The sequence below is a fragment of the Eubalaena glacialis genome, chromosome 5 (genome assembly GCF_028564815.1).
Source record: "Eubalaena glacialis isolate mEubGla1 chromosome 5, mEubGla1.1.hap2.+ XY, whole genome shotgun sequence".
Classification (NCBI taxonomy): domain Eukaryota; kingdom Metazoa; phylum Chordata; class Mammalia; order Artiodactyla; family Balaenidae; genus Eubalaena; species Eubalaena glacialis.
Window position 1 is genome coordinate 39,455,234 of NC_083720.1, and position 25,268 is coordinate 39,480,501.

Sequence of the window (25,268 nt, forward strand, 5' to 3'; positions counted from 1 at the left end):
ATATGACTTGCCCAGACTCATTAGAACCTGTGCTCTTTGTCTGCAGGCCAGGAGAGCTTCAGGTAGAGGAAACTGATGCACTGGGACTCAAACCCTATTTCTCGCAATAGTGGGAGAAGGGGGGTGAAGGACATCTCGGAGGCTCAGTCTCCTCCCCTGTGCAATGAAGATCACCACATTGGGTATGCAGAAGTATAGTGGCTGGAAGATGCAGGCGTGCCCAGCCTGTGGCGCACAGGTCCTTAGGGTATGTTAGTTGCCTCATCTTCTCTCTCCCAGGCCACTGATGCTCCAGGTCCCAGTATCACCTCTCTGATAGCAAAGCTTAAAGACCCGTCTCAACACGGACCACTCCAACAATCTGTCTGAGCTCTTTGTGTAATGGTGCTTTGGAGAGAAATAAAATGCTCTGGATGAAATGTCAGCATTTGTTTGATAGACTGCTGAGCCCCGATCATGGGGGCTATTCAGATGTCACACGTCCTGTCCTAACAGCAGCAAAAAGACAGAACAAGTTAGGAAGAGATGAACACATTACACTGGCCAGGCTGATCGCTTGTGCTTCCAGAATTCCCCAAGTATTTTCCATCAAAGCAGACAGGCTGAGATGATGATAGAGCTGATTTGAGAGCAGAAGAGTCATCTTCTCTCCCTGCTCTGCTCTCTAATACCCAAGGGCAGCCTTTGTCTTCTTGTCCCTGAAGCTCTGTCATTCATGCTGCCATGGAGGAAAGCAATGGAGGGCAAGAAAACCTAAACTCTAATTCATCAAGGGTACAGAGCTCTTCCTGTGGGTCCATAGTAGCAGAGGCTGAATAATTAACTGGACAATAGAAGTGAGGGCATTGGGAGGGGGTGAAATTTTCTGTGGGCCAAAACTGGGTGAGACACATGTAAACTTCCTGTGGGGTAACAATTCCCATTTCACAGATAGAAAACCAAGTAAGTGCCAGGAGGCTAAGCAATGTGTCCAAGATCACCCAGCTAGAAGGAGAAATAGGACCAAATCCTATGTATCATCTTTCCATTACTCTGTTTTTTCTTCCCACCAACCCAGTAGCTTTGCCAATTGGGAAATTCCTTGAGAGGACCCGTTCTTGTTAGAAATCAGCTTGGGCAGAATGAAAAGATCCTGGGATCTGGAGGGAGACAATTTCAGGTATCTACAATCCAGGTCATCTGTACTATGGGAGGACTTGGAGCTGCCTCAGGCAAGGTTGGCTTAAGAAGTAGAGTCAAGAATGAGCTGGTGGGCTTCCCGTGGGCTTCCCTGGTGGCGCAGTGGTTGAGAATCTGCCTGCCAATGCAGGGGACGCAGGTTCGAGCCCTGGTCTGGGAAGATCCCACATGCCGCGGAGCAACTAGGCCCGTGAGCCACAATTACTGAGCCTGCGTGTCTGGAGCCTGTGCTCCACAACAAGAGAGGCCGCGAGAGTGACAGGCCCGCGCACCGCGATGAAGAGTGGCCCCCGCTTGCCGCAACTAGAGAAAGCCCTCGCACAGAAACGAAGACCCAACACAGCCATAAATAAATGAATAATTAAAAAAAAAAAAAAAGAATGAGCTGGCATGGGTAGGGTCTTCCAGACAGGAAAGTTGTAGGACCCAAGGAAGAGGGCAGAGGAATGGAGACAGAGGAGCTTGGAGGAATCCTCCATTATTTGGAGGCACCCTGGTCAAGGGCTTCCACTGAACGGGATGTACAACCTGCTCAGGTTCTAGCCTTGCACCTGCTGCAAATGATTGGTGACTTAGCAAGTCATGTCTCCCCTCTAGAATTTCTTCTCAATCTGTCTTTTTATACATTTTAGCCATTAGACAGGATGCAATTTGAATGTAGCTTAAAGAATTGCATGCAGTACAGTAAGATTTCCTACAAATAAGGACATTGGAGTAAAGGTAGAATACAGCCATAATGATGGGATCCAGCTGGGACATTCAGATGACAGAGGTGTAGTAGCTTTGGTTCTGCAGTTATTACCCTGCTCTGAATGTCCTGTCAACCAAAGAAAGAAAAACACATGGTCAGTGACATGTTCACATTGTCTATAAGCTAAAAGTAAATTAACATATCTCCACAATGTAGAGGAGGATTGTATTAGTTTTCTAGAGCCGCCATAACAAAGTGCCAAAACCTGGGTGGTTTAAAACAACAAATTCTGGAAGCTAAAAGTGTGAAATCGAGGTGTCGGCAGAGCCATGCTCCCTCTGAAACCTGGAGCTTCTGGCAGTTCTTGGCAAGCTTTGGCTTTCCTTGTCTTGTAGAAGTAGCATCCTCATTTCTGTCTCCGCCATTCTCTCTGTATGCATGTCTGTCTTTGTCTCTCCAAATTTCCCCTCTTTATAAGGACAACTATTATATTAGATTAGGGACCCATCCTATTCCAGTATGACCTCATCTTAACTAATTACATCTACAACAGCTTTATATCCAAGTAAGTCGCATTCTAAGGTACTAGGGGTTAGAACTTCAACATATATGTTTGGGGTACAAAATTCTACCTATAACAAGGATCAAGACAGTTATAAATATAGGCTGTGGAATCAGACTGGCTTGTTTGAATCTTGATTCCAGTGCTTCTTAGCTGTGTGAACTTGAGCAGATTACTTAAGTTATCTGTGCTTCAATTCCCATATCTATAACATGGCATTCTTAAGAGTATTTAACTCACAGAGTTTTTATCGGAAATAACTGAGATAATGTATGTAAAATGACTTAAAAGTTGCCTAACACATGGAATTCACTCTACTTCTATCACACGGGTCTGTAACAGTGAGGGGGCCGGGGTAAGTTCACACTGTTAGTAAACAGCAAAACTGGATCTTGAGCCTTGGGTTTCTGAGTATAAGCAAAATTTACTTCTCTGTAAATACCAGCTTAATTGATTGCTACCACATGTTAAAATAAATGTCTGTTTTTAAAAGACTGATTAAAAAATGAATCAAAGCTCGTCTCCTAAGAAACAGGGGTGAATTGAAGAGAGACAATTGAAAAAGGCAGTCTCTAATGCAGTCTAGCTATTGCCAAAAGGTAATTAGCCACCAGTATCCTGTAGAATAGAAACTACTGAGGCAGGAATATTTGATCTGTTTTGTTCCCTAATGAATCTCTGCAGCTCAGAACAATGCCTGGCACAAAGTAGGTACTCAAGAAATGTTTATGGAGCACTGAATGCGGAAAAGCTTTATGAATGGGCATACGCTTTAATCTAGAAATCCTGCTTTTAGTAATTCCTTTTAAGAAAACAAAGCTAAGCAAAGATTTAGTTACATAAGTTTTTACTGAATAACTGTTTATAAAGCAAAAATGTTGGTAGCAGCCTAAATGTATATTAATGGGGACCAGTTAAATATATGATAGCCCTACAGCTATCAGACGGTGTACCACTTGTGGAAGAGAGAATAAAGGTCTGCAAAGATGTCCATGTCCTAATGTCTAGAATCTGTGACTTTACAAATGTGATTAAGGTTAAAGACCTTGACATGGAGAAATAATCCTGGGTTATTCAGGAGGAAACAATGGAGTCACATAAATCCTTAAAAGGGGAGAATTTTCCTGGCTGTGATCAGAGAAAGAGGGTCTGTGATGGAAGCAAAGTCAGAGGGATGCTACCTTGCTGGCTTTGAAGATGGAGGAAGAGGCCTTGAGCCAAAGAATGCAGTGGCCTCTTGGAACTGAAAAAGGCAAGGAAACAGATTCTTGCCTAGAGCCTCTGGAAGTAATGCAGTCTTGCCGACAACTTGAATTTGGCCCAGTGAGACCCATATCAGACATCTGACTCACAGGACTGTAAGATAATACATTCATCTTGGCTTAAGCCACTGTTTGTGGTCTTTTGTTACAGCAGCAGTTGGAAACACAGCAGTCAAATGTTTCACATGGTAGAGCCGGAAGCTGACAAGATACTGACAGAAGTGGGAAGTTGCAGGTAAGTTGCTAGCTCTAAAATAAAACAATAAATGGTAAGATACCAAATCTACCACCTACTGTCTAGTTACTTAGTCTGTTAAGCTCTATGAAGAAGGGAGGTGGAGAGCCTGAGTCACCAATCTCTGAACTCTGCTTCAGTGGAAAGCTAATTGGCGTGAATGAATGCTCACAATATATTTTTTTACAGAAAAACAGCTGCTCTTAAACTAACAGAGACAGTAGTTTGTTTTGTTTTTTTTTTTTTTTTTACATAGAAAAAGATCTGCAAGGATGTGATCTGATAACGGATCATCTGGGAGGATGAGATAATGAAAACTTCAATGTGTTTTTGTGTCTCTGTATATTCTAATTTCTTCGCAATGGATGTACATTGTTTTGAAGCTGCAGGACAAGTTAAATAGAAAAAGGGGAAGTGAATTGCCCCCACCTGGCAGGGCAGACAGTGAAACCCGCTTGAGAAATCCAACTTAAGCTCACTTCCACGCTGTCACCAATTTTTCTCTCCTGGGTGCTGGTGACAATTGCCTTTGATGTCATTTCAGCCAGGCCTTACTCATTCCTCTGTGAGGCCAATTCATTTAAAAGCGTGCTGGCCCCCAGAAAAGGCAATGCTCTGGGGCTGCCTCCCCAGGGAAACCTCCACATTGCAGCTATGATACAGGGCCATGGAAAACTCATAAATCCCCTGCCTTTTGAAATTAACAATCCTGCAGGGTGGAGAATACAATATGCATTACCAGGTCACGTCATCCATCTCAGGGGGCTGAAAGCAACAGAACTGAAAGCGGGGAAGTGAATGGAACCTTCTCTGGGGCAGTGAACTCCCTGCTTCATTACCAGGTGCTTGCCCCACTCAGCTCACTTTAGGAGTCGGAACCATTCCACCCAGAGAGGCAGTTTCCCCTAGTGGAGTAGTGCCTGGGATCTGGGGGCAGACAGACCGGAACTGGAGCCCTGGCTCCACCCTTCTCCAGTTGGTGACCCTTCCCCAGTTGGGTATATTTGGATCTCACTAATGTGCAACTTCTTCATCTGGTAAAAAGGATGATGGTCTCTACCTCCAAGTTTATTACGAGGACTAAACACAGAGGAAGCATTTGACATAGATGGCACATCATAAGCACACAAGATGTCATCACTTATTAATTATTAATCAAGCTTATTATTGCCATAATTGTCTTATAGGTTATCTCTCTGGGGCACCTCCTAGGAAATAGCACCTCCACTCTCAGATCTGCTTCTCAGGGTGGCTTGTTCCATTGGAAAACATTGTTTATTTGTGTATGTAACTCAGCCAAATGTCAGAAGGATATCATGGTAGCTTATAGAATTTCATATAGTACTATTGTTAATGAGGAAATGGTGGTGAAGGACAAATTAAGATAGGAAGATAGCTAACAGTTGATGACCAAGAGGGTTAGTTCCCATAGCTGAGCAAATGGTTGTTATTCAAGTTCTGTACACTGGCTAAAGGCATGCTGCACATTTGGTTCTGGATTTCTCAGTGGACCGAGAAAAGTGGGAAAGGCAATAAGTGAAAAACCTAGAAGAGGGGTGGATGTCTTTATTTTAGGAGTGAGATCTGAAGGGAATTCTTCTCATGCACTGTAACGCTGGGGGCAACAACTCAATAACATATAAAACGCCATTTTTTTAAAATGACATCTTTGGTAAAGCACAAAAGAACCTATGCATACATGCAATTATAGAGGGGTCACGATCATGCTATGTGGGAACACAGCTCTTAGTTTGCTGGATTGGTCTCACAGCACAGGTTACAGTATCATGAGGAACAGTAGGGTTCTTCACCCACTGGGCACAATTTCTCCAACATGAAGAGAGCGCTGCTTGAAATCAAACACGAGAGTCCAAAGTTCCATCTCAGCCGTGTAAGGGCTTTTTAACTGCACGCAGTCACTAAATAATCACCGATCATTATGAGCTCTATTTCCTCATCCTCAAACTGAAGGGACAACTACCATAATGTTACTTCCCTTCTAGGACTGGTGTGAAGAATCAATACAATTTTTTAAAAGAAAGTGTAGGACAGTTAATAGTTGTTCAATATATGACAGATCCCTTTTTATTCTACACTTCCTCAACCCCTGCAGTCACTAAAAAATTATAAAATAACGTCTAAAAATAAGCAGGAAACTACTTTAGTCTCGAGAACTGCCAAGTGAAGTCATGAAGGTAAAAATGCTCCTAACGCAGTAAAATCAAAACCAACTATTTAAAGCTGTATTCTCACAATCTAGGTCCTTCCTCTCTCGTTCTTAACCCCACCTACACCTCTGTTTCCTCCTCTGTGCAGATAATAATAGTTCCTCTGTGCCAGGCTTGTTGCAAGAATAAAGCGGCTCAGCACAGGCAAAGTTCATGGCAGGGAGGGAGCTTGTGATTTTTGCTGTCACTATCCAGGTCCTCATCATCCAACAAGGTTTTGACACACAGAAAGGAACCCTAGGCATCCTTAGAAAGCCCACCAGTGGGGTGCTAAGACACATCTCTTGCCCTTTCTGGTAAAGGTTAAAAACAATATATTTTCACCGCTATTCAAAATTTAGTTGCTGCTGGAAATAAAAGCAACATCCTTGGGATACCTTGTCTTGTAATTTTAGGGAGTGCAAAATTAAATAGATTTCTGATACGACATGGCAGAATAGTGACCACATTGCATCAGGAAATGATGCAGGATTGCAAATAATGGTAGGTCAGAAATGCACACTGTCAGCAGATGTATGAATAAATTATTCGGTTCTACAGAATCATCTCGCTCCACAAATTGCAGGGGTGTTTTGGTGATTTTGCAGGTGATTTGGTTAATATATTAAAGAGAAACCTTCCTATTTTAAGCACAGAATGTTGCCGTTTACAGAGTGATTTCTTTATTTTACTTGGGAAGCTAACTAGGTCATTGCAGTTTTGCCAGTGAGCATGAAAGCAGCACAAACTCATCCTAGCTCTATGATAAAACCCTACGAACCGTCCCTGCCACCAGCACAGACCTCTTTCCAGATTCAGCATTTTTCATCTGTGAAAACCGCTGAACACACTTTTTTGCTTCATTCAACACACCTTCATTGAATACCGGTAATGTACCAGGAAGTGTTGTGGGTCTGGGGGATACAGGCATTAATAAGGCTCATCTCTGCCTGTGAGGATTGTAATTGCCAGAGTGGGAGGCCTCAAGAGCAGATCGTTTCAATCCACAGCCCATCCGATTGCTTGAACTCCCTGTTTTTTTCAGGGACTCATGGCTGAGCAGGTGGCTACAGGGCACACTCCAATTTTCTTTCATAAGTATTTCCTCTCTAGAGCAGAAGCTCCATGATAGCAGGGGTTTTGTGTGTTTCTATCAGCATCCCACTTGGAGGTGACTCAATATCTGTTTAATGAACTCCTATGCCAACCCCAGTATGCACTTCTCTTAACAATATTATGATGTCGGGATTGTTCTGAGCCTCAGAAAGGACAAATGCCAAAGATTGCACAGCTAATAAATGTTGGAGCTGGGATTCAAACCATGTCTGCTGGACTCCTTGTGTCAGAAGCTGCTGCAAGCTGTTGTTGTTTTTAAGAGGAAAAGTTGCTTAGATTTCTAACAAGGACTTCAGACTCAGCAGTGAACAAAGCACATTTACCCCCCAAAACCCCAGCCCCAAGAGAACAACACCACCATGACCAAATGGACTAAGTCAGGAAGCTAGGAATTAGCCTTAACCTCCTTGGTCTCCCCTTAACCCCAGGCAGCCACCAGATCCTGCTGACTCTGTACCTGAATATCTCTCATACTTGATCTCCCTGCTCTGTTCCCGCCTATGTGGTCCAAGCTGCCAACACTTCCCATCAGGACCATCCCAAATAACTTCCAAACTATTCTCTCCCTTTCCATTCTCTCTCCCCCTAAGCCATTCCCCAAGCCCTGTATATTATACATGTATTTAAAAGCACAAATATCATCCTGTCCCTCCCTGCCTGAGCCCTCCCGTGCCCTGTAATCCCCAGGACAAAGTGCAATCTCACGTGGAAAGCAAAGTCCTGGTTCTACAACCCCTGCTTCCTCCTTCTGACCTCATCCAGTCTTTATCCCTGCCCCACGTGTGTCCAATATTAGAGTCACTTAGACTCCCTTCTAGTCCCCAAACTTGTCGGAATGGCCCATACTGCCAAGCTTTTTATTAACATTCCCTCCACTTGAAATGTTCTTCTGCATCTGTCCATCAGGAACACACCAAATGTTTTGGTTAATCATGCAGACCCAGGACCAGTCAGCCTGAGTTTCCCAGCTCAGGCAGCTCATGTTACATTTCATGCCTCAGTTTCTCCATCTGTAAACAGGAGATAATAAGAGTTCTCTACCACTAGGATTGTTGTGAGGAATTATGGACTTTATATGCATAAATCACTTAGAGGAGTGACTGGCCCAGAGTAGACACTTTATCAACGGTGCTCAGAGGATGGTCCCTAGATCAGCAGCATAAGATCCCCTGAGAACTTGTTAGAAATGCACATTCTCTGGCCCTACCCCAGACCTACAAAATCAGAAACTGTGGGAATGGGGCCCAGCGTTTTAACAAGCCTTCCAGATGGCTATGATTGCATGTAAGATTTGAGAACCACTGTACCATGCAGGTTAACGGCAGTTATTAATATCAGTATCAGTGTCAGTATTGGTATTAGTATTGCTATGAATGTTATCTACACAGCAGAGTGCAGGCATTCTCTGGGGTATAATCCTACTAGCTAAGCTTCCAGCTTGTAGATTGTGGTACAAATGAAAGTTTAAGTCAATGCCCAGTTGTGTACCAAACGTGCTGTAAAAATGTGTGTTCCCCCAGGCATAGGGTACGTAAGACCTCCTGCTGTTTCACACTCTCATTAACACTTCATAATGAAAAATTTTGCTAAGATTTTAACTTCTTTAAGTCTCATTTTCCTCGTGTATAAATTGGAGATAGATTCTAATTTGCAGTATTATAAAATTAAAAGAAATAAATAATACAGAATAATACACAATGAAATAATACTAAAACATCAGAGACCTAATATCCAATTCAGAATGTCTGACTCCAAAGGGAGGGGGTATAAATCAGGGGTAGAGCATTTGACTGCAGAATGTCTGACTCCAAATCCCATTATGATAAGCTCTACACTATATTACCTTGTAGCTTCATTTAACAGTTTAAGACACTGAGGATTAAAAAGTGAAGTGCTTTTTCCTTAGTTCATATACAGTTTAAGTAGTGGGATTAGAATTAGGTCTAAATTTGGGAACTCCTATTGACATTGTCTTTTTCACTATATCAGAGTCTCTCAGGACCAAAAAAAAAAAAAAAAGTTAAGGAAGTGCAAAAGGAAAGGAGGTGCAAAAGGAAAGGAGGTATAGGGGAAAAAGATATTGGCCAGGAAAAAATTCAGAATCAGAATCATGACATGAAGAGGAAGAAGGTAGGAAGTAGATGATGAGAGAGGAGACTAGGATCTCTACAGTTTAACCTTTCCTGTATCAACTGTCACAGGCATCCTGCTAAGATGACTCCAAATGACCCTCACTCCCTGATATTCAAGCCTTTATACATCCTTCTCCAGATAAGTGTGGCATGGATCTAATGACTTGTTTCTAATGAATAGAATCTGACAAAAGTGATAAAAGGTGCTTCCGTGATTAACTTATAAGGACTTCTATCGTACTAGCATCCTCTCCCTTTTGCTGAAACTCTCTCTTACCCTCTCACTTGCTCATTTTGATGAAGCAAGTCACCATGTTGTGAAATGCTGTATGGAGGGGCCCATGAGGCAAGGAGATGAGTGAAATTGCTGACCAACAGCTTGTGAGGAATTGAATGCCGCCAACCACTCCTGGAGTGAGCTTGGAAGCTCCTTTCTCAGCTCAGCCTTCCAACAACACTACACCCACAGCCAACACCTTGATTGCAGCCTTATGAGACCCAGAAGTAAAGGAGGTAGTTAAGCCATGCCTAGATTCCTGTCCCACAAAAACTCTGAGATAATAAATGTGTGCCATTTTAAGCCACTACATATTGGAGCCATTTGTTACACAGTAATAGATAATTAATAGATCAAATAGATAGAGGTCTTTCTTTGTGCTCCTAACATCAGTAGTTCTAAACCTTTGTGAGGAACCAGAGTGCTGTCAAATGCTAGACTTTTTGTTGCTGAATGTGAAGATATTAAAATACTCAAAATTTATCAATAATTACAGAACCACCTCTAGTAGTGAGTAGCTGACTCTTGCTTAGTTCACTTAATTACTGGCACTAGGCTGCTGTTGGGGGAAAAAACCTTGCACTGCCCTCGCTCAGTTCTCAATTACTTGTTAGGTGAAGTCCTTGCACTTTCCAGTGCCAGCTATTCACCACGCTTTACTTTTCACCTCTTACCCAAAGCACATTGTAGCTCATGTTTCTCTGTATTACTTAACCAGCTCAGCTCTATGTTTTACCCAGCAGGCATCACCCTAACAGTATTACACTCAATTTTAACCACACAATTTTTGCACATGGATGCATATTGACTGGCACCCCTTGTGTAAGTTTTCTATTATGCCGGATGAGAGTTACTGCCCCAGATCCCCCTGCTAATTCAGTGGGAGCCCTCCATGAGATGTCCTTGGCCATCTGTGGTGTCCCAAGTCTCATCTGCTTAAAGCAGGAGCAGACGGAAACTTCTCACAAGCTCTATGGGGACACAAGTTGTCTTGTAGAGTCCCACACTTTTCTGTAACTCCTCTCAGTTCCACAAAGGCTTCCTAAGGTCCATGAGTATCTTTACATGCTCAAGTTACTAATGAAAGTATTAAAGGCTCACTCTCGCGTTTCCTCTTGGCCCATTATTGTATGTATCTATTCTATATTCTCCATCTCTTAACCCAATTCATAATCACATGCTAGTGCAGCTTGCAGTGAGATTTCTTGACAGGTTTCATTTAAAATGAGCAGCACAGATTGTTTTTTAAATTATTACTATCATCATCATCATCAGCCTTATCCTTATGGATATTATTTGCTAAAGGTCCTTTATTGGTCACTGACTCTGCAGAGTTTTTTCTAAGCAATAATTGTCCCATCCATAATTATCCTTTTTTTTTTTTTTTCTACAAATGAGGCGACAGACTCAGAATGGTTCTGACTTGCTCAAGAGCACATCACTAATTAGAGATGAAGCTAAGTTTCAAATCTGACTCTCGGCCCAGTGCTCATCGTGTTCCAGGGTTAGCAAAAGGGAAGCAAATACACCCTCACACGTGATTAAGAACATTATAAACTCACTTCTGATTATTTTACCTTTAAAAAAAACCCTCCCTACTCAGTTTTTTATAAATTTTCCTAGAGAACATCTTTCTGCTAATGATCTGGTTCTTTCTTCTGATTCCTTCCAAAATGATATCTGATGACTGCAAAGCACTCCATCCCGACAGCAGATGTGGCGCTTCTTCCAGTGGATGTGGCCATAGAAGTGTTCCCAAGCAGATAAAATAGCCTTCCTAGGATAAGGATTTTGCTGAACCAATGGAAACCAAGAAAACTGAAACATCCTATAATTAACACTGTTAGTTGAATTGGCGCATTGGCTTCTTGGAAACTACCATGAAATATAAATTGAAACAATTTTCATCATGAGAAGTCCTGACATTTGAGAGCTCATCTTTAGCAGCTCCTAAAATATCGCTCAGCGTGGTAACCAGGTATCAGTGGAACATGGAGGTTCATGTTTTTTTTTAATTGTTCCTCTGAAGCCAGGTGCTTTATTTTCACTTTGTATACATTCCCATCTTCGGGATCTACCAGTGTCTTGCAACTGATGGCTTGCCTGCCTCACGTTTTAGCACTCCGTGAGCTCCTTAATGACAGAAGTCATGTATTCTCTAAACCCTCAGCAGTGCCTGGCACACAGCAGTCATTCCCAAAATACGTCTTTAATAAATGCTTAAGTAAACAGTAAATTCACAGACACGTGAATGAACAGATAAATAGCCATTTAGAGCTGAAATTTTCCTTAAATAAAACAAATTACAAATTACTGTCATTAGCATGTATAATGCATATTGTCAGACACTACTCTTTTTTTAATTTATTTTATTGAAGTATAGTTGATTTACAATGTTGTGTTAATTTCTGCTGTTCAGCAAAGTGATTCAGTTATATATATATGTATATATATATTCAATTTTGTATTCTTTTCCATTATGGTTTATCACAGGATATTGAATGTAATTCCCTGTGCTACACAGTAGGACCTTGTTATTTATCTATTCTATATATAATAGTTTGCATCTGCTAATCTTAAACTCCCAATCTATCCCTCCCCTACAAATACCATATGATATCACTTATATGTGGACTCTAAAATATGACTGAAATGAACTTATCTACGAAACAGACTCTACTCTTTTAATTCTATGTCAGTTAGTACTCACCACTGCCCTCTGACACAGGTACTATTATGAATCCCATTTTATAAATAATCATGCAATACTCAGAGATGTCACACTCTTGTCCAAGTTCACAAGGACATTGAGTGTCTGAGATGGCTTTGGAAGCCAGACCCTGAGCTCTTTGGTTCCATGCCAGATGGTGTGATGATTCCTTATTCCCAACACAACTGGGAAATGAGCAGGTGAAGAGGTGGCCCAAGATTCCAAGAGATCAAAATAATTTTCTTTCGTTCTTTCAAGTGCATCATACCATTTCAGCATGCTAAGAAAATATGGTTAGAGAAAGACAGAGACTGGAAGGGAGCTCAGATTTTTTGCCTCTAAGTCTACCACCTTTTCCAAAATAAAGCCCATCAAGTAATGTTCAAACAGAGAAAGGATAGGGAATAAATGAGGGGAATCGATATTCATTTACTATAGCACTGAGAATCAGAAACTCCAGTGGAATTTTTTCTTTTCATTAAGCTCTCATGATAACCCTGCAAAATGCATTTTATCCCCTCTAACCCAGGCCAAAGTTGAGGTTCAAAGAGGTTAGGGAATGGGTTTAAGGTCACACAGACAGTAAGTGGCAGAGCAGGACTTCAATGCAAGTATGGGACTCCAAAATTCATACTTTTTTGCATGACATCACTCTTTTTCCAAAATGGAGCTTAAAACTGGCCTTTTATTATTATGCATATCTGAGTGAAAAGGATCTACCATAACCAAGCCAAAAACAAACTAAAAATAAACCCTTGGTGAGTTTATTTGACTCATATTACGGGATGAATTACCACAAAAAATAAAGGCAGAAGCAGGAAGAGAAACTGGCCTGTGCCCGATATGTTCCTGCCACAAGTCTCAGATGCTGAGGGGCCCTTGTGGAATTCCCCCCCTTGGAGTTGAGAGTTTTGCAAGTCCTACAATCACAGGGAGGGCACCTGTCTCTGAAAGTGTTTCTTTCTTTCTTTTTTGTATTTTTTCAATAAGCTCTTGTTACATGGTTCAGTTATTTCAAGTTGTTTGATGGCTTAGGGACCAAAATAGGCTATTCTGAAAGACACAGTGAGAGCAGAAACAAACTGGGACATACGGCAGTCAGTGAAATTCTGATACGCCTCCGGATCTGAATGTCACCTTCAGTGTTTCTATTCTTGATCAGAGTTCAGAGTACAGATGCCTTTCTTGTTCTGAGACTTGCATGTGGTCCCTTTGTTAGGAATAAAAAATATAGTAAATAGCATCTATCAATTTGATTTGAAGGAGATATTCTTTCTGTCATGTACTGAATACATGACCTTGTGCCAGTGATTCAACCTCTGTATGCCTTCGTGCTTCACCTGTGAATTAGGATCAATGATGGGAAGTCAGAGGGGTGGCTCTGGACAGTAATGAGACAATATCCAGCACAGCACATGGTACAGAGCTGGCATTCAATCAATGACGTTCCTTTGCATCCTATATTATATTATGGATGAGTCCCAACCGTAGAGCCAATAAATCCTAGAAAGCACTTCTTACTGGTAACTCTCATAACAGAACACGCAAATTGCAAATGCCATCTTCCATTTGTCGGTTGGATCAGGTTTGCCATATTTGGTGAAAATGAATTATTGAGCAGCTAAAGTTAATGAAAGTGAGACTCCCAAACTGGGTCATGATATTTAAAAAATAAAAATAAAAAAATGGGAGCTCTGTTCTTGCATTATTATCTTAGATTCCATGGATACAGCAATGAGAGTAGTGATCATATTATTGGTAATAATAATGAAAATAGATAATAGCAATAGAAGGGAAAGTAAGCATTGTAGGAAATATACTACATGTTAGACTCTGTTTTAATCATTTATATATACTAATTTCAAAATAATCTTGAAAAGTAGGTATTTTAAGCATTAGCTGATAACAATTGTAAGTTTTTGTGAAAGGATCTTTGAAATAAATCGGAAATAAACTAAGTGGAAACAATAGCAGAAAACAGTAATTTTTAAACAGACAGAATAGTAGATAAGTCAGTAAAGTAATAATAATAACAATAATAACCATCATAGCAAGTAGCGTGCATTGAGTATTTAACTTGCACTAGGCACTGGGTTAAGTGATTACATGAATTGTACTACTTAAAACTTATGGTTGGGGGACTTCCCTGGTGGCGCAGTGGTTAAGAATCCACCTGCCAATGCAGGGGACATGGGTTCAAGCCCTGGTCCGGGAAGCTCCCACATGCCGCGAAGCAACTAAGCCTGTGCACTACAACCACTGAGCCTGCGCTCTAGAGCCCGTGAGCCACAACTACTGAAGCCCACACGCCTAGAGCCGGTGCTTTGCAACAACAGAAGCCACCGCAATGAGAAGCCCTGGCACCGCAATGAAGAGTAACCCCTGCTCGCCGCAACTAGAGAAAGCCTGCATGCAGCAACAAAGACCCAATGCAGCCAAAAATAAATTAAAAAACAAACAAACAAACAAAACTTATAGTTGGGATATGTCAGTTACACAGAAGCTGTACCTGATGATAATCTGAGAAGGAGACTCAAAATGTGGGATTCCCATGAATTTTAGATAGCAGGGGAGTACTCTGGGCTGTAGGGATAGAAAAGTGATCTTGCTTTGTGCTCACCAAGCAGCAATAAGATAATTATCTCAGCCTTCCTACTCTCTTGGTTTGAGTTTCCCTCAAAATAGAGCCTGAGACAAGGATTTGATACAGATTGTATTTTTGGGAAATGATTCCAGAATTTAGGAGTGAGGAAGTACTAAGAGTGAGATTATGAAAGTGAAAAAGTGAATAGAGTGTGCACTATTGAACTGGTTACCAGAATCAGAACTGGGCTTCAGTTGCACTGTGGGTCACATAGAACCCTCTCAGAATTGTCCCTCCAAGGATAGGAGTCTGCAATATTTATCTATCAACTCTCATGTCCCATTGGTCGAGGGATCCCATGAGAACAATATCTATTTGTACTTCTAGTCTTTCCTGCATGTGGGCTAAGATAGCGTCAGAAAAAGCCTGAGGCAGAAGAACAGAGACGCCGAAGCCCTTGCTTAGGTGGGACATAGTCCGTGTACATGGAGCATCCTAGGGCTCCATGGGACACAGAGAGCCACAAGTGTCTGCTACCTCTTGCATGCTCAGTTCTAATAATACCCTCATGTAATCCATTCTGTCCCTGACTTTTCAACGTGGTGGCCAGAAGCAGTCTCTACAGAATAGTCTCTAAAAACAATTATGAGGGTTAGTGGTAAAAGCCATGGTACTCACCATTGCGGGGGCTCCTGAGGCTGCAATTGAGATTTATCATCTCTTTCTTCTGAAATTTATCATTCAACTTATGTTTTCCTCACCCTTAGCCAGCAGCGCTTCAGGTAGTCTACACTATTTCCTTGTTGGAGTGATCCAGACCATCATCCCCATCAGACCTTCCCCTATGGGGCAAGTTTCATGTGACTGACTGATTTCTGTTATCACCAAGCACAGAAGTACCAAAATATGACTCTGTGAATTCTGACTGGACCTCTCTGCATTCATTATATAGCAGCAACCTTACTTCCCCATGAAGACAGGGTCAGTTACCCAAACTAGTATGATAACCCTTTTTCCTGATTTGTCCACTGGCATGAAGATTCCAAAGTGAGCATATGTCAGTCACAGCTTCAGGTTTGGGAATACTCTTACTGGGTTTCCCGGTTGTGAGAAGAAGCACAGTATCACCGGGGATAATAAGAGGGACCAGTCCTATTTTTCCCTTAGGTCATGAACCTGTGAATTCTGTTTGTTGAAAACAAATTATCATATATCAGTCATTGTTTCCAAGCATGTATCATATCCTGAAGGATAGCGCTCCGACATGCAAGGTATTTGTCCTCAAATGGTGCTTTAGCTTAAGTTTTTATAGATCTTTCCAACATTCTATCAGGCTGTTGCTTCTAGGTGATGAAGGATGTGGTAGGATCAGTGGATCCGTTTTATGTGTATCTATCGTTGTACTTTTTTTTTCAATAAAATGAATCCTATGATCTGAGCCAATGTAATGCAGGATCTCATGTTTATTAATCAAGTGCTTTCTACATCCTTGAAAACTGCTTCTGACAGAGATACTGAAGTTGGTGAAGGCAAATGTACATACATTTACTGTTCCCTTTAAGACAAATTGCTGTCCTACCAACAACTGGCCCCAACATAACCAAGCTACAAAGTGGCAGGCTGAACTCCTCCAGGGATAGAGCCATATTGAAGATTTGGAGTTAATCTCTACTGCTAAAAGTTTGGGCATACAGCAGCAGAAGAGACTCTATTAAGTTTGGGTAAGAATCCATACTATTGGGCTCAATGCATAGACTGCATCCCTGCCACAATGGCTATTCCAATCATGGGCGCATTATCTAAGCACTGGGTACCTGGGGACAGAGGGTCTGGTTGAAACGCAGTGGATGAATCCTTCTGCTTACATGGTTATTCAGTGGTTCTTCTGATGTGGATATTTTCTGGTGGACATTAACATGAGACACAAACATCCATACCCTTTGTTCCCACTTCTATGTGCCCATTCACATGTGTCTTCCCCAGAAACCCTTGTCTCTGATTTAAAATTTTTCTCCTTCCTGATTCCTACCAACTAGCCAAGCCATTTCTTATTATTCAGGAATTCACTTTTAATCTTATAGCTGGGCAATTTCACTTTCCACATAAATTTGATAAATTTCACTTTTTTCTGGGTCTGTCTCTTTAGGACTAAAACTATATCCCTAAACCACAATAAATTCACCATGCCATCTTTTTATTATTATTATTATTTTTACATCTTTATTGGAGTATAATTGCTTTACAATGGTGTGTTAGTTTCTGCTTTATAACAAAGTGAATCAGCTATACATATACATATATCCCCATATCTCCTCCCTCTTGTGCCTCCCTCCCACCCTCCCTATCCCACCCCTCTAGGTGGTCACAAAGCACCAAGCTGATGTCCCTGTACTATGCGGCTGCTTCTCACTAGCTATCTATTTCGCGTTTGGTAGTGTATATATGTCCATGCTACTCTCTTCATCCTAGCCTACCCTTCCCCCACTGTGTCCTCAAGTCTGCATCTTTGTTCCTGCCGTATCACTAGGTTCATCAGTACCATTTTTCTAGATTCCATATATATGCGTTAGTATACGATAATTGTTTTTCTCTTTCTGACGTACTTCTCTCTGTATGACAGACTCTAGGTCCATCCACCTTACTACAAATAACTCAATTTCATTCCTTTTTATGGCTGAATAATATTCCATTGTATATATGCGCCACATCTTCTTTATCCATTCATCTGTCAACGGACATTTAGGTTGCTTCCATGTCCTGGCTATTGTAAATAGTGCTGCAATGAACACTGTGGTACATGTACCTTTTTGAATTACTGTTTTCTCAGGGTATATGCTCAGTAGTGGGATTGCTGGGTCATATGGTAGTTCTTTTTTAGTTTTTTAAGGAACCTCCATACTGTTCTCCATAGTGGCTGTATCAGTTTACGTTCCCACCAACAGTGCAGGAGGGTTCCCAGCATTTATTGTTTGTAGATTTTTTGATGATGGTCATTCTGACAAGTGTGAGGTGATACTTCATTGTGGTTTTGATTTGTATTTCTTTAATGATTAGAGATGTTGAGCCTCTTTTCGTGTGTTTGTTGGCAATCTGTATGTCTTCTTTGGGGAAATGTCTATTTAGGTCTTCTGCCCATTTCTGGATTGGGTTTTTTTTTTTTTTTTTTTTGATATTGGGCTGCATGAGCTGCCTATATATTTTGGAGATTAATCCTTTGTCAGTTGCTTTGTTTGCAAATATTTTCTCCCATTCTGAGTGTTGTCTTTTCATCTTGTTTATGGTTTCCTTTGCTGTGCAAAAGCTTTTAAGTTTCATTAGGTCCCATTTGTTTATTTTCGTTTTTATTTCCATTTCTCTAGGAGGTGGGTCAAAAAGGATCTTGCTGTGATTTATGTCATAGAGTGTTCTGCCTATGTTTTCCTCTAAGAGTTTGATAGTGTCTGGCCTTACATTTAGGTCTTTAATCTATTTTGAGTTTATTTTTGTGTATGGTGTTAGGGAGTGTTCTAATTTCATTCTTTTACATGTGGCTGTCCAGTTTTCCCAGCACCACTTATTGAAGAGGCTCTCTTTTCTCCATTGTACATTCTTTCCTCCTTTGTCAAAGATAAGGTGACCATATGTGTGTGGGTTTATCTCTGGGCTTTCTATCCGGTTCTATTGATCTATGTTTCTATTTTTGTGCCAGTACCATATTGTCTTTATTACTGTAGCTTTGTAGTATAGTCTGAAGTCCAGGAGCCTGGTTCCTCCAGCTCCGTTTTTCTTTCTCAAGATTGCTTTGGCTATTCAAGGTCTTTTGTGTTTCCATACAAATTGTAAAATTTTTTGTTCTAGTTCTGTGAAAAATGCCATTAGTAATTACCCAGTTTGATAGGGATTGCTTTGAATCTATAGATAGCTTTGGGTGGTATAGTCATTTTCACAATGTTGATTCTTAAATACCTAGGTAGAAAACTATAAGACAACATGACACCTTGAGAGGCTCCATGGAGACCATGCCTCTCATTTACAGTAAGTCCCCTACATATGAAACTTCAAGTTGTGAACTTTCAAGGTGTGAACATGTGTTCGCATGTCCAATCACGTAAGGCGTGAGTGAAATTGCAGCTTGCCCTCCATAGCCTATTGCTGATGATCCTTCAGCTCTACCATCTCCCACCTCTTCTCCCTCCTCCAGGCAGTAACTCTTCTTGCCTGTTCACTTGATGCCAGCCCCTGTATGCCAGCTGTTGTACTGTACTACTGTACTTTTCAAGGTAGTATACTGTAAGATTAGAAATGTTTTCTTTATTTTTTGTGTTTGTTTTTTATGTATTATTTGTGTGAGAAGTATCAACCTATTACAGTTCAGTACTATATAGTCAATTGCGTTAGTTGGGTACCTAAGCTAACTTTGTTGGACTTACGAACAAAGTGGATTTAGGAACATGCTCTCAGAATGGAACTTGTTCATATATAGGGGACTTACTGTACTTTGCTCTATGATTATGATATGTTTTCTCCCCTGCTCATATCAACATATAGTCAGGGCACTATGTCTTCTTTTTTTCCCCCCATTTTTTAACAATGATTATGTCAAGGAACATTTGTTTGTATTTCTTTTCAGTTTTGTCACCAAGCAACCAAATTCCATTTCTATTTTGGGGTGAGTTTGTCAGTGGGAATTATATTTGTGGGAGGTGACTTTCTGTCTCTTACTATGGAAGTTGAGGCAAAGCAAGATTCCTATAACACCTGCAGCAGCATGACTCAGTCTCAACAAAGCAGATGGTTTCATCAGTTTTTTTTTTTTAATTTTAAATTAAATTTTTTTTACAGTAGGTCCTTGTTGGTTATCTATTTTAAATATAGCAGTATGTACATCTCAATCCCGAACTCCCAATCTATCCCTCCCAACCACCCTTCTCACCTGGTAACCATAATTTCTGTTCTCTAAGTCTGTGAGTCTCTTTCTGTCTTGTAAACAAGTTCATTTGTATCATTCTTTACAGATTCCTCATATAAGCGATATCATATGATATTTGTCTTTCTCTGTCTAACTTACTTCACTTAGTATGATAATCTCGAGGTCCATCCATGTTGCCACAATGACATTATTTCATTCTTTTTAATGGCTGAGTAATATTCTATTGTACATACGTACTGCATCTTCTTTATCCATTCATCTGTTGATGGACATTTAGGTTGCTTCCATGTCTTGGTTATTGTATACAGGGCTGCAGTGAACATTGGGGTGCATGTATCTTTTATAACCATGTTTTTCTCTGGATATATGCCCAGGAGTGGGGTTGCTGGGTCATATGGTAGCTCTATTTTTAATTTTTTAAGGAACCTCCATACTGTTCTCCATAGTGGCTATACCAATTTACATTCCCACCAACAGTGTAGGAGGGTCCCCTTTTCTCCATAGCCTCTTCAGCATTTATTGGTTGTAGATTTTTTGATGATGGCCATTCTGACTGGTGTGAGGTGATATCTCATTGTAGTTTTGGTTTGCATTTCTCTAATAATTAGTGATGTTGAGCATCTTTTCATATGCCTCTTGGCCATCTGTATGTCTTCTTTGGAGAAATGTCTATTTAGGTCTTCTGCCCATTTTTTGATTGGGTTGTTTGTTTTTGAATATTGAGTCGCATGAGTTGTTTGTAAATTTTGGAAACTAATCCCTTGTTGGTCATATCATTTGCAAATATTTTCTCCCATTCTGTGGGTTGTCTTTTCATTTTGTTTATGGTTTCCTTTGCTGTGCAAAAGTTTTTGAGTTTAATTAGGTCCTATTTTTTAATTTTTGTTTTTATTTCCATTACTCTGGGAGACAGATCGAAAAAGATATTGCTGCAATTTATGTCAAAGAGTTATGTTTTCCTCTCAGAGTTTTACAGTATCCAGTCTTACATTTAGGTCTTTAATCCATTTTGAGTTTATTTTTGTGTGTGGTGTTAAAGAATATTCTAATTTTATTTTTTTACATGTAGCTGTCCAGTTTTCCCAGCACCATTTATTGAAGAGACTATCTTTTCTCCATCGTATAGTCTTGCATACTTTGTCTTAGAGCTTTTGACCATAGGTTTGTGAGTTTATTTCTGGGCTTTCTACACTGTTCTATTAATCTGTATTTCTATCTTTGTGCCAGTATCATCAGTTTTAAATATTACATTATTAGTGTAAAGAGGGATTGATTATGGAGAAATTACTTGGTTCATAAACAGACACGGTGTTCCACAACAGTTGAGGTAGTGACACCAATGGCAACGTCATAACCAGACAGTCCTGTAGGCCTGACCTTGACTCAGGTTTCTGCTGCCAGGTCCCTTTGGTTCTTGTCCATTCTCCAAGTCTTATTCTCTCTTGATCCAGTGAGTCATTACATATCCTTATAAGCTCCTTTTCTCCCTGCATCAGGGTCTTTTTGTTTGTTTTTGTTATTCACCACCAAAACCCTGACTAAAACAGTGTCCAACCCAATTTATTCAGAGGCAAATGAATCCATCAAATTGGGGAAAAGGGTAAATACAAATGAGTTATAGACACTGTCACAATATAGTGGGAAAAAAAAATAGACTCTGAGTCAGGAAATGTTAATAATTACAACAAAACAGGTATTAATAATAATTTTGACTTTGACTAATATATGGCTTTAAAATTCTTAATTCTTTCAATTCTACTATCTTAGATCTTGCTCTGCATCTTATTATATGGTGAGTTGGCAAATGTTTAAAACCAGCATTCCAGAAAAGAAAAAGATGTGATTTGTAGCATTTTGCCAATTTCTATAGTGTAAATACTCCCACGATAGCCAATTTCAATCTAACAATTTGACATCACTGATAGTGTAGTTAGGAACAGGTGCTCACATTTGGGTCTCATAAGCTGATATAAGTGGACTCCAGCACACACCTTCAAATGACTTTGATGAAATAAATTAATTTCTACCCATTCAGTTTCTACACCTTCAACACCAGGAATGAATAGGTGATCTCCTGGTTTCACCCTTAGATTAAAATAATATAATTTTACCCTTGAGTACAGGGTTGTGTCAAAGATTAATTAAGCATAGCATCATCCTTTTGATCAAAATGTTTACTAAGATTTGTGGATTCACTGTAAATAGAATCAGCTGTAAATATTTTTGAATGGGTGTATCATGACAAGAAATGTACTATGATTAAATTTCCATTTTTAAGCAGAAAAAATGAAATATGTTTCTACTTCAGAAATCCCATTGCCAGCTTGTTGGAAATTTGTGGAAACAGTATTTTCAGTTGACAGTGTGCATCAATGTGGTGGGCAAGATACCAGGAAGGAAGGCGGAGAATTGGAGATGTTATACAAAGTGAAAAACTAAAAATGCAAGCTAAAAACCTTATGCTTAACTCAGCTGATATCAGGAGGTTTGTCTCACACTCTGGCAAATATTTGAACTAGTTGAGAGATTTTCTAGATGAACCAAAATAAGTTAATTTAAATGTTTGAATTGCACACTCTCATCCTAATAAAATAATCTGTGGCAGCCTCCCTAACTACATATTTCCCATCCTTCTTTCTAATAGAACTCCATTCTTGACAACTTCAGGCACCAAGTTCTTGGGAGAGGTGGGGAAAGAAACTTCCATAAACCCAAGGTCGAAGAGGAGAGGTCTGAGATGAAAGCGTGCCTTAATTAGTTTGAGCCAATATTGGTAATTTTCATTCCCATTGCCTAATTTGGGAATGGCACCAACATCTGGCCAAGAAGATGTGAGGAGAGTTTGCTGGAAGTTGGAAAGATTCTGGGAAATTTTTTCCTACCTTTAGAAAGAGATGAAGAAAAATACCTTCCCTTTACAATCTCTAAAATCTGATTCAAGTGCTGCTTGGAATTGTGGGAGCCATCTTGGGAAAATAAATAGAGCTGGGCTAAGATGGCAATCTAATACACTACAGATGACAAGGAGAAAAGTAGAAAGAAACTGTATCCTTGATGAATTCACAGAGTCACTCAATTAACTAATCTTGGAACTGTCCTACTTTGGGCCATTTTGTTATGTGAAATAAGCAAGTTTCCTTCTAAGTCACTTCTAAATCATCTAATCTTTTATATGCACATATTATAAACCTACTTTCAATTATTCTTTGAATATCTGACACGACTCTTCTTTCAATATATATTTAGTGTAAACAAGTCAATTGAATAAATGTAGATGGTGATTAACATTATGAAAGAAATAAAGCATGATATTGGATAGATAACTTAGAGTTGGGAATGGTCTACTTTATTAGTATGATCAAGAAGTTTTCCCAAAGGAGTTGGCATTAGAACTAATACCTGAATAATTAGAAGCCATCAGCTTGCAGAGATCTTGGCGAAAGTATTCCAAGCAGAGGAAAAAAAAGGGTCAGCAGGTTTTACAGGCTTGACGTGTGAATAAGCTTGGTATGGGCAAAGGATAGAAAGAAAGGGCAACTTAGTGAATATGTTTATAAATAGAAATAAGTTGGGTCCCATCTGAAACAGTCAAAAAATGGACAGAATATATGAAACAACTCTTTGCAAGACCTTGAAAAACAAGCAAAAAAGGAAAATGACCCTGAATGACAAGAAACAAACAAGGATGGCTCAGATATTGTCCCAACTTACTTCTTGAGAAATTTCCAGGACATGATGTAGGGATTGGAATTTGAGGTAGAGCTCAATGGACTTCATGAGTTGAGGAGACAAAGCTTTGAGTCCAGGGAGACCAAAGAATTAAGAGTTTACAAGATAGGAGAGAACTACACAGAACTGCACTTGGGAGATCTACAGAGATTCCTCTTAAATATTCAGCTAAATATTGATCAGCACATGCATGTGAGGAAAAAACCAGAAGCTAGGAAAAAGCCACCCAAAAGAACTAAGGCCCAGCATTCACACAGTGTTGAGAATAGTGCTTAGTCCTATCAGCCACACTGGGTCACCACAAGATTCATAGGACATAGAATTGAGTATACAGAGTTTTGCATCCATAATAAGGAACTGACTCTGGTCCCTAATAACACATCATAAAAGCAAGACCTAAAGGATTAAACTAATTCCAAGAACTTAACTGCCTCCCCCCAAAAAGGCTCAAGAATATTTATAGGAATACAAAAATATCCTGTGCCTATCAAGGTGAAAAATCCTAGTGTCTGGTATCCTAACAAAAAAGTACCAGGCTTGCAAAGGAACAAGCAAATGAGAAGATAAATCAATCAATTGAAACTGACCCAGAATGGACACTTATGTTAGATAAAGCAAACAAGAACATTAAGACAGCTATAACTGTTTCCTGTATGTTTAAAAAGTAAAGTGGAGACATAGAAGATATATAAAAGATGCAAATCAATTACTAGAGATAAAAATCCCTGAGATAAAAATTCAATGAATAGGAATAAAAACAAATTAAATATTACATTTAAAAAAAGGAGTACTATTGAAGACATAGCAATAAAATGCTATTAAAATGAAGCATAGAGAGAAAAATAGAATAAAAAAATGATGGAAGCTTCAGTGAGCTGTTGGAAAGATTCACTGGCCTAATATGAGTAACATTAGAGTCTCCAAAGAGGGTGTGTGTGTGTGTGTGTGTGTGTGTGTGTGTGTGTGTGTGTGTGTTTGAGAAAATAGCGAAATTTTTTCCTATTTTGATGAAAACTATAAAACCACAGATTTGAGAAATGCAATAAAAGTCAAATACTAGTAATATGAAGAAAGCTATGCTAAAGCACATCTTTAAATTTCTCAAAATCAATGATAAAGGGCAATAATTTAAAAGCAGACAGTGAAAAAAGACACATTACATATAGAGGAATGAAGTTAAAGGTGACAGCAGATTTTTCATTGAAAACAATTTATGTGAGAAGGCAGTTGAGTAATGTCTTTGAAGTATTGAAAAAGGAAGCAAATAAACAAACCTCTCAACCTAGAATTCTATACAAAACCAAAATACCTTTCAAAAATGAAGGCAAAAGAAATACTTTTAAAGATATACAAAATTTGAAAAATTTCTTACCAAGAGATCTATTCTACAAGAAACGCTAAAGAAAGTTTTTCAGTCAGAAGAAGAAAGATACCTGATGAAAATCTGCATCTACAAGAAGGAATTAAAAGCACTGGGAATGGTGACTACTTGAAAATTATATAAGATTTTTTTCTTATTATTTAAATATTATTAAAAGATAATTGTTTAAACCAAATAATAAACATATATTTGGTGTGTTATACATGAAAGTAATACGCATGGCAAAAATAATGAAGAAGCCATGGAAGTATACTACGCTAAGTTTCTTATATGCACCTGATGTGGGGTAATAAT